The 10,000-nt window shown below is 41.6% G+C and overlaps 1 protein-coding gene across 1 annotated transcript in view; it reads left to right on the forward strand.

Annotated features, from left to right (window-relative positions):
* The window catches only part of LOC125040026 (ubiquitin carboxyl-terminal hydrolase isozyme L3-like), a 37,835-nt gene extending 37,178 nt beyond the window's left edge, over positions 1-657 (forward strand). The window contains exon 8 of the mRNA XM_047634446.1: positions 1-657. This exon is cut by the window's left edge and continues 1,130 nt beyond it. The gene's annotated coding sequence lies outside the window, so the exon portion shown is untranslated.
* Positions 658-10,000: the final 9,343 nt, after the last annotated feature.

A 10,000-nucleotide genomic window follows, 5' to 3' on the forward strand; every position in this document is an offset into this window, starting at 1 on the left:
CATTTACAGTAGCTGTGGGCGATCAAAGAAAGTGATACATCAATATATGTTTGCTCTTATGTGAAACACCCAGGCATAGCACTTTGGGGAGGGGAACTTTTAAGACGATTCGGGGAAACTAGTGTCATTCTTATAAATAAATTGCCAGTAATACATGTTTTAAGATCCTTAAGAACATCAATGTATATTTTCCCATTTTTCAAGAAATATTACGTGGATTTTTTTGCATCCTCTTTCCTCCTTCCTAATTAGAGGAAGCGTCTACTGTTGTATGGGAGCAAGTAAATCATCTTACCCATTTTTAGATGGAAATTATCTTTGTATTTAATTCAAATAAATGACACGTAATTCTTTTTAAGAAATAACTCCATTTTCATGTTTATTTAAGTGTTCTCTTGTACAGAGTGTGAAGTCTGCAAGTGATTTTTCCCCTTACGCTACAACTATCAGAATTTGCACATACATGTGATGGTGCCTTCGTTCTGTTCCTGTAAACTGGTCTCAATTCAGCATAGCATCACACCCACGGCATTACTCTTAGAAGGAAAAAAAAAAAATGGCATCTTTTGAGTATATTTGTGTGCACATGGCAGCAATATTACTGTGTTGTGCTCGGCTTGTAATTTCAAGCTTGAATTAAAATAACTGGAGATCCAAGTGGCGTTTATTTTCATCCTCCTTTCAAGATCCGGAAGGACTCTTTTAGAAGTCTCACTTGTATAGCGAGTCTGGTGTTGCTATACAAATATTACACCCCCAATCCCTTGCCCGTTGTTGTTGTGGAGCTTAGGAGGCGAAGACTGGGACCCAATCCCGGGGAACTTCCCGGCCTTGGCACTTGGCTCTCGACTCAACTAATTTTGCATGGTCTTTTTTCCCCTCCGTTGTCTTTCCCTAACCCCTTCTACTATCCACTTCCTAAGATGCGAGAGCCGTGCTGAAAGGATGAAAGGCTGACTTTGTGCCAGTCCTGAACGGCCTGAGGGAGCCATGGGCACGGTATTCCCGTTTTAGTTGCCTAGCCCTTACCCCACATGGGGAGCCTGAGGGGTGGACTGTTTCTCTCCAACATCTCCAGGCTTACCATGACCAATAATGGTGTTATACCATTACTAGGGACAATGAGGCTTGTCCCTTCATCAAATAGCCCCACCAATTCAAACTCCCGACTCCCCGACCCTAGGCTCTCCTTTGACCACATTATCCACCGAAGTCAACACTCATTCTGCAGGAGACCTTTCTACTCTCCCAACATGCTCAACTTCATCAGCTCTACCCCCTGAACCTTCTTCATCAACTACTTCATCCTCCCTTATTTTACAGCCTTATTATCCTTCTCTCCATAATACTAACTCACTACTCCCTCTTCCACACGCTCCCGTCCTTCTACTACCCCCATCTCTACAAAAATCTTATATACTCTATTTAGCCCAGCCAAGTGATCCCTCCCATAGCTCCCTACTGATAACTCTTCCCTTCCAACAATGTGTCCAAAAACAAGTAGGCTAAGTCTCTTTCCGTAGCCGACCCGATCGTTCCCGTCTCGTCACAGTAATATCTGAAAACCAAGCTATAGCATTATCAACTCTAACTGATCTACCTACAAATTTGAGTCTGAGGTGACAACTCTCAGATTCAGACTTGGACTCGCTCTACGTGAAGCCAGACAAGCACGTCGACAAGGTTTTTCTCTCATTTCCTACTCCAGTCACCACCTCCCCCCTCTCATTCCTCATCTCACCCCCTAGCTCCTTCCCCTTCAAATTCTCCAACACACACTGTAACCGTTATCACTCATATATCAACTAAAGTATAACTCCTTCATTGGAATATTCGCGGTTTCCATTCTCACAGACCAGACCTTCGTCATTTCCCTTTCTCTTATAACCCATCCAATAGCTGCCTTCAAGATACTTTTCTTACACATCCTCCTATACTAATTCCCAATTACCATTTTGTCTCTTCCTCACACTCCCTTTGTCTAATCCATACTTATCAACCAGAAAACGCCTTGTATCATACCTCCCTTTCAAACCACTGTCCCTTGCACATCTAGATCACAGTGATTTCAATCTACTTCTCCCCGCCCCACCCCTTTGACTTTGCTGCCTTTGAAAATCTAGATTCCCAACTCCAACCACCTTTCCTCAAAGTTGGTGACTAACTGCCGCCACACTCTTTGGAGTGATTCTATCACCAACTCCCGTGGCCGATCCCTAGAACGCTTTCTCTCCACAACTGACCTTATTAGATCAGATCGCCCCCACACACTTTGATATACACATGCAATCTTTTTCATGCAATGACCTCTCTTTGTTCCCCTTCTCTTCATTTTTAGATTTCCATTGGTCAGTTCTAGACCACTTTCCAGTTCTCCTACTTCATATGTACCACTTCCTAACTCCCCACGCTGGTGCTTTGATAGAGTCGACTGGCGTACTTTCACTTTACTCCATGCTATTCTTATCCCTCCATCATCCTTCTCGTCCATTCCAGGTGTGATACAATGTTTCACAACTACAGTCCTAAGAGCTGCCTATACAGCTATTCCTCAAACCTCAAGACCTTGTACCTCCAAATGTGTTCCATGGTGGAATTCCAGTTGCACTAAAGCGCTTTGCTTGAAACATGCAGCCTGGAACAGTTACCGCTACAAAGGTGCCCTAATCAACTATGAGCCCTTATCTCCTTTAAAAGGGCATCCGCCTGCCTTATTGTACAATCCGAAACAATAAAACAAATAGCTGGCGAAATTATGTTTCCTCAATCACATCTACATCTATCTCAACTGTTTGTCGCCGGATCCATAAACTATCAGACAAACATACCCCCATCCAGCCCCCGTCCTACATATTTAAAAAAAAGTCGTAATGACCTGGGTGACTATTTCAGGTCAGTAGTGGTTCTCACCTTTCTCCACACTCCTCTTCTATTAAGACCATCAGAAAAAACAACCATTATCTTCACCCTATCCTCCGCTGAGTCCTATAATGCTCCTTTTCCTTCCTCTAAATTCAAAGCTGTCTTATAGTCGTGCTGCAACACGTATGAAGGCCCTGACGGTATTCACTACCATATGCTCCGACACCTTCCATCCTCCTCTCTGTCCTTCCTATTAACAATTTTCAACCACATATGGACGTCAGGAAATTTTCCTTCTCATTGGGGAGAAGCTCTTATCCTCCCCTTCCTGAAACCCAATAAATCAGGTACTCTCCCTCAAGATTATCGCCCTATCACTCTAACTAGCGGCTTGTGCAAACTACTAGAACGAATGTTTAACTCCCGTTTAATGTGGTATCTTGAATCTCAAAATCTTCTCTCTCCTTCAGTTTTGGTTTCTGTCATGCCCGAAGCACAGCAGGCCCCCTTGCTCATTTCGAGACATATTACATCTGCATTTGCACGCCATGAATCCATATGCTTTGACCTAGAAAAAGTATACAATACTACAGGGCGGTACCATATTCTCCAACAATTATCCTCCCTAAGGTATATGTGGAAACATGGGTGTCTTTATAAAGTCTTTCCTTTCCAAACGCACTTTCCAGGTCAATATTGCCTCTTTCACATCATCCTTCTTTCCTCAGTTCAGAGGCGTCCCACAAGGCAGTGTGCTCACTTTATTCTTTCTTGCTGTTAATGACATTGTCTCAGTTTTACCACCAGGAGCCCGGTCATCACTATAGCACATCCATACCAAATATCTGCCAATTCCTTCAGTCTGCAATATTATCAGTATCTTTCTGGGCCACTAACCATGGCTTCTGCTTTTCTACCTCCAAATCCTTCTTCTTCCTTTTCTCTCGCGCAGTAGTTCCCCAACCTCCACTCTTCTTATATGACACTCCACTCCAATACAGTTCCTCTGGCAAACTCCTAGGCGTTTATTTTTCACTCCTAATTGTCTTGGCGAGACCATATCTTTTACATAACAGAAAAAACTCGCCGCCGTCTCCGAAACGTACAAAGTCTGTCCCATATAACCTGGGCCTCAGATCGCAAAACTCTCCTTCATCTTCATGTTACCTTGATCCTCTCCACTCTCGATTATGGATACCATATCTACTCCTCTTCCTAAACCTATCTCCTTGTCCATCTTGCGGTCTTTGCTTAGCCCCAGGTGCCTTTCGCTCCTCTCCAGTTGAGTTCAGTCTGTACACTGATTTAGGCATATAATCTCTCTCTCGACGCCGTATCCTTCTCTCTCCCTCCAGTGCTATGCTCGATTCCACCAACTTTCCCTCACTAAACTAACTATCCCACGATCCTTACTTCCTACCTTTGCTTCTTCTCCACGTTTACCTACTCCTTTCTCCCCTCGCATGGATACCCTCCCCTCCCCTTCCCCTTTTCCCCCATCTCATAACTCTTCCGTTCTCTGTCCATTCTGTCCCTCCATACCTTATACCTTTCCCCTATGTTTGCTCCTCTTTTTTCCCTGACCCACCAAAGTCAAATACTTCCCCCGCTGTCTTTCTTACCCATTTCCTTGACCATGTCTTCATTCATTCCTCCAGTATTCATGTTTACACTGATGGCTCCAAATCCACCTCCGGTTCTGGTTTCGCAGTGACCTTCCCAACTTGCACTTTCAAATACCCCCTTCCTCCTGAATCCAGTGACCTTACTACAGAACTGTACGTACTTAAAACAAACACATATACTCACTCCCTTCTTCCTCTTTCATTATTTGGACTTACTCCCGTAACTCATTAGCCCTCATAAAGTCATTACACTTGACCATACCCCTTGTTTGTAAGATCCAGAACTGTTGTTCTACCTGTCCACAAACCATTGGAATCCCGGCAATGAACAGGCAGATAATCTAGCAAGCTACATCGCTATGTCTACATCACACCAACCACGTTTTTCACGTATTCCAGTCACAGAATATTACCCCCACTTTAAGACCTTCTTGTATAACCGATGGCAATCATTCTGGTCAAGTCCCCGCACTAATGAATTACATACTGTAAAATTATCAATCTCCTCCTGGTCAGCTCCATTTCATCGGATTAGACATTGGGGTACGGTTCTCGCCCGCTTACGCATTAGCCACACCCGTCTAACACACTCTTACCTGATGTCACACTCTGATCCACCCTTATATTCCCTATGTAATGCCCCTGTTTCAGTTCCACACATTCTCTTGTCCTGCCCATGCTTTGATGCAGCCCGTAGCTCTGCTTTCCCTCCCTTCACCAACCTCCCAATCTATACAGAATCTCACACTTTCTGCTTTGACAACCTGTTCTCCTTCCTCAGACGCATACATAACGTAACTTGACCTTAACCCATTCACTCGTCATTTCCTTTGTCCAGCTTTAGCAACTAACCACGAACTCAACCACCCTTCACTACCCTTTACTATACCTTCCTATAGTGTTACATGACCTTAGATGTCTAGATTATTATTTTGCTTTTACCCATTATACAAATATTACTATATATGGGAAACAAGCAAACTTCTTCTTTTTTTTACAACTTGTGATTTAAGTACTGAATTCCACACAGCGATAATTTAGTAATTAGTCACCTTAATGGTCTTATCGGTTTACGCGGCAATTAATCATGTGATTACTAAGCTATAAAGATCGCAAAGTACGTTATATACCGTTACTGGATAACACTGATGAATAACCAAGATAAATCAAGATCGTGAAAAATCCACCTCGCACATCAAAAGCCAAGCAAATATTGCAACCCACTTTAACCAGTCTGAACAAAATTTCTATAACGGGTTATCAGTTTAAATCTCTAACTGACCATTTCTACTTTCCCTTTCGCTTGTGAAGGTATTTAAACGGTAATGACTTATACCAAATATACTACAATGTATCTTTGCTGATACATAAGTTCAACCATGCACGCCTCCCCAATGCCTTGCTCGTTATTGTAGTGTGTGTGTGTGGGGGGGGGGGGGGGGGGGGGTTAAGAGAAGGACACTGAGGCCCAGTGTGAGGGATCACCTTGCCTTGGACCTCAACTAATTTTGCATGGTTTTCTCTTTTCTTTCTTTCCTTCCCATTTTCTTCTTCAGTTCCTTCTTCTGTATTCTAATCTTAATAATTAACTCACTTCTACCCTTTTTCGCCACAATACATTATCATAAAGCTATATGCCCTTTTGATGTCTGGCACACTTAATTTGTTTTGACTATTAACCATTATGGAAATCCACAAACATCGCCTTGTGAACCAAAAAACTTCTTACCCGGGGACTTTGCCCCCAAGCTCCACCCTATCGCTACATTTTCAATACGCCGCTAAGGATCTTCGATGTTGACGCGACAATAATGTTCAATAAATAAATAAAGCAACCATGCAGTTCTCGCCTTTGTTTATTGTGTTGAAAATTATGTAGTAACTAGTCCATGAAATCGTAAACGTTCGCTTGCACTTAAAAGGGCATAATTTGGTCAAGCGCTGTAATTATTTATCTATATTTCTTATAAATCCATTACTTTTAGATATATAATCCAGTTCATCTTACGAGACTATTTAACATATGAAAGGATTATCAGACTGAACAAAATAAACATGATGACAATAGAGAAAAATAACGCTAATTAATTTACACAATCTTGGCCGCTGCATGAGAATGAACTCAAACTAAACTGGTCGTACTATTTAACTGTCCCCCACAAAAAATTACGAGTCTCCCCTGAAAACAAAACTAAACGTACGTTTTCTTTGAAGACTGTCATAGAGAACGGACTTGTATATTTTAGCTTTATATTCCATACTATACAATAGTCACATTTTTTTCTTTCTCACTCGCTCTCTGTCTATCTGTTAGCCTGTCTGTCAGTCATTCAGTCAGCCTGCCTCCCTCTCTCCCTCCCCCCTCTCTCTATCTATCTATCAATAGCGTTTGCTCTCTCTCTCTCTCTCTCTCTCTCTCTCTCTCTCTCTCTCTCTCTCTCTCTCTCTGTATCTCTATATCTCTGTCTCTGTCTCTCTTTCTCTCTCTCTCTCTTTCTCTCTTTCTCTCTTTCTCTCTTTCTCTCTCTCTCTCTCTCTCTCTCTCTCTCTCTCTCTCTCTCTCTCTCTCTCTCTCTCTCTCTCTCTCTCTCTCTCTCTCTCTCTCTCTCTCTCTCTCTCTCTCTCTCTCTCTTTGGCTTCGGGAAAAGTTAACAGGTGTTTGTTGACACTTGCTCGTGTTCTCCAAGGAGATAACGTCCCCCTCTCGAGGTCAGAGATCACTCAGGTCGGCAGCTATGCAGAAAGGCAGCAACAGACCACTTGATTATAACCTTGATTGTTCATTTGCTGGTTAGGGTTGGCCGACTCGGTAGCTGTTTTGTTGAAAAGAATACTTTTTTGACAATTTTACAAGCCGCTAACCCTGGTCCGTAATCATTTCCAAATAGATATACAAATAAAATTAATGTCCGTAACAATGAAAAGGCATGTTGTGTTGGAATTTACACACGCAAAATTTCTACAATATAAACTTTCCATTGAATGCAACATTTTCATTCATTGTTACCGACGACTTGCAATCATGAAGCCAATATTTAGTAATTATCTGAAACCCAAAGTTCATGATAATTCCACGTCTCTCTATTTCTTGTTTGCTGTTCATAAGTCTTTTCGGCTGCATTGTGTCTGTATTGTCTATACATACTTGAATAAAGTTAGTATATCATCATAATTAGCGAAATGTTCATAATTTTTATTTGCATTCTCCGTTCCCACTTTCTGTGAATTTTAAAGAAATGAACATTGTGGTCCTTGGGACAAACCAGACTTTAAGAGTGGCAAACAGTCTTGATAATAGTAATAATCATGATGATAATGTTAATCACTCACTTTACCAATATCCGTCGTTCTCTGACTCTTTTTCTTAGTCGGTCTCGGTCGTTCTCGGTCGAGAATGGAGAACAGGGGGAGGGAGAGGGAGGGGGAGGGGGAAGATGGGAACACATGTATAGACGGGTGTAAATGAAGTGGACAAGCAACTAAGGTAATTGAATTGGAGCACAAAGGAGGGAGAGAAATCAAATAAAGTAAATAACAAGTGCATTGCTTAGTAGAATATTAGTAGAATATTTGCTTTTACATTTTCTTTCCTAATGCGTTGTCTTTCTTCTCGTTTCTCTTACCTTTGGTAAATATTTTTTGTTTCCTACGACTTTTCAAATATCTTTTGTGGCAAGAATAACACTTTCGTTAGAGTTGATAGATTATTTAGATTTCATTATCATTATTATCATTATAATTATTATTATTGTCACCAACATTGTCATTATTTTCATTATCCTTATCTTCGTTGTCATTATCATCATTATAATTTACATTATCATCTTTGAACGCATCTGCGAAGTAAACTAAACAAGAAGATTATAAAGAGAGAAAATAAAGAAAAAAACAGAAAACAAGAAAAAAAAAACTGCTCGTAAAATTTATTTCTTGTTAATATTGCTGTTGACTCCTCATATCGATTATAATTCCTCCGCTAGATAAAAATGTAATTATAATAATAATATGATTGTAAAGTTCGTGATAATTACAATTATAAAAATAGCAACAGTAATAACTATAGTAATTCCTTTTATGACTGCCGCGATAGTCTAGTGGTTACAGCGAATTCTTAATATGGGGATGCTTTGCCGATTTAAGGTAAACGATGTGTCAAGACATGCCGGAAGGCTAAATGTAATTATCGGGTCAATACCCATGATCCCTTTCAGATCAATATCCTTGACCCGTATCGCATCCGGAGAACAGTTGAGAATATCTATTTTACCCTCTTTCGGTGGCTCGTGGGCGGGCAGCCAGGCACGCTGTGTCTGGGAATGTGAGTATGGGCAGTAGGAAGGGAACGAGGGGTCCCCTGCTCTCGGACTTTGTGTATGTCAGCTGCTGCATGCATGTTTGTTTGTTTGTGTGCTTCTTCTTCCTCTTATTCTTATTCTTATTATTGCCTTGGAGAGGAGGGAAGGGGGGGGGGTGACACCCTTCAGGTTAGCGTGTTAGGCATCATTAGAGGGGCATTTATGGATTCTGATGAATTAGGAGGGGTGATCACTTGTCTGTAACAGGGTCAATTATCGATCCAGTTACAAGTTTAAACATGATGAATATTGCGATGCGGGGAGGGATGGTATGGGAGAGGGGGTGCTAATGGGGGTGGGGTAGGAGGGGGGCGGGGGTCATCTGTGACACCTGACATATTGTTTTAGAGAGGAGGTGAGGGGTGGAAGCGGCGCCCTCCAGGTGTGTGTGTGTGTAAACCTGCTTTCACACTCATGTACCTACGTGGGGTGGCACGTTTTGTCCAGTCGCCTGCATTGGAGGGGCTCTTCTGTAGCACGCCATTAGTTAATGATTTCCAGTTCCGATCATTGACAATGATAATCTCTTTAATTATGCCTACTTTCTGTTATGATGCGCCGGAGAAACTGTACCTGTGTTGTTTATCACCCTATTTTTTATGCTCTATAAGATGACAGTGTCCATTTGCTACGTGTGTCGCTCTTGGTAATATTAAACTCTGACCCGACCTATTTTCTTAATTTCTAACGTTATTATTTACCTACGCAGATTATTTCATGCGTCTCTGTGATTAATATAGTGCCATTATAATTTTCCTATAAATATATACTAAAGTATTACGCACTGCACAACTTTCTTATCAACATAGCGAAGGTAATACCACATATTAAAAGTCTCATTGTATTCTATTCAGTCACCGTGCATCACAGACAACTTTCACCTTATACTACATGGCTGGGAAACTGATACTATACCCATTTCATCAGCGTCGGGGGGGGGGGGGGGTATGTTACGTCACTCGTCGAAAATTTAAACGCGAAGAAAAAATCCAGCATAAACACTGAACCACCAAGAAATAGAATTTTGCCAAGAATTTAAAATGTATAGGAGAGCGGGCGAGAGAAGATAAGATCTGTTATTCTGGACATGCAATGCTGCAACAATGAAGGAAGCAATTGAACCAACCGTGCAAGGAAGAAGCGTAGGATGGTAGAGAG

The sequence above is a fragment of the Penaeus chinensis genome, chromosome 28 (assembly GCF_019202785.1).
Source record: "Penaeus chinensis breed Huanghai No. 1 chromosome 28, ASM1920278v2, whole genome shotgun sequence".
Classification (NCBI taxonomy): Eukaryota; Metazoa; Arthropoda; class Malacostraca; order Decapoda; family Penaeidae; genus Penaeus; species Penaeus chinensis.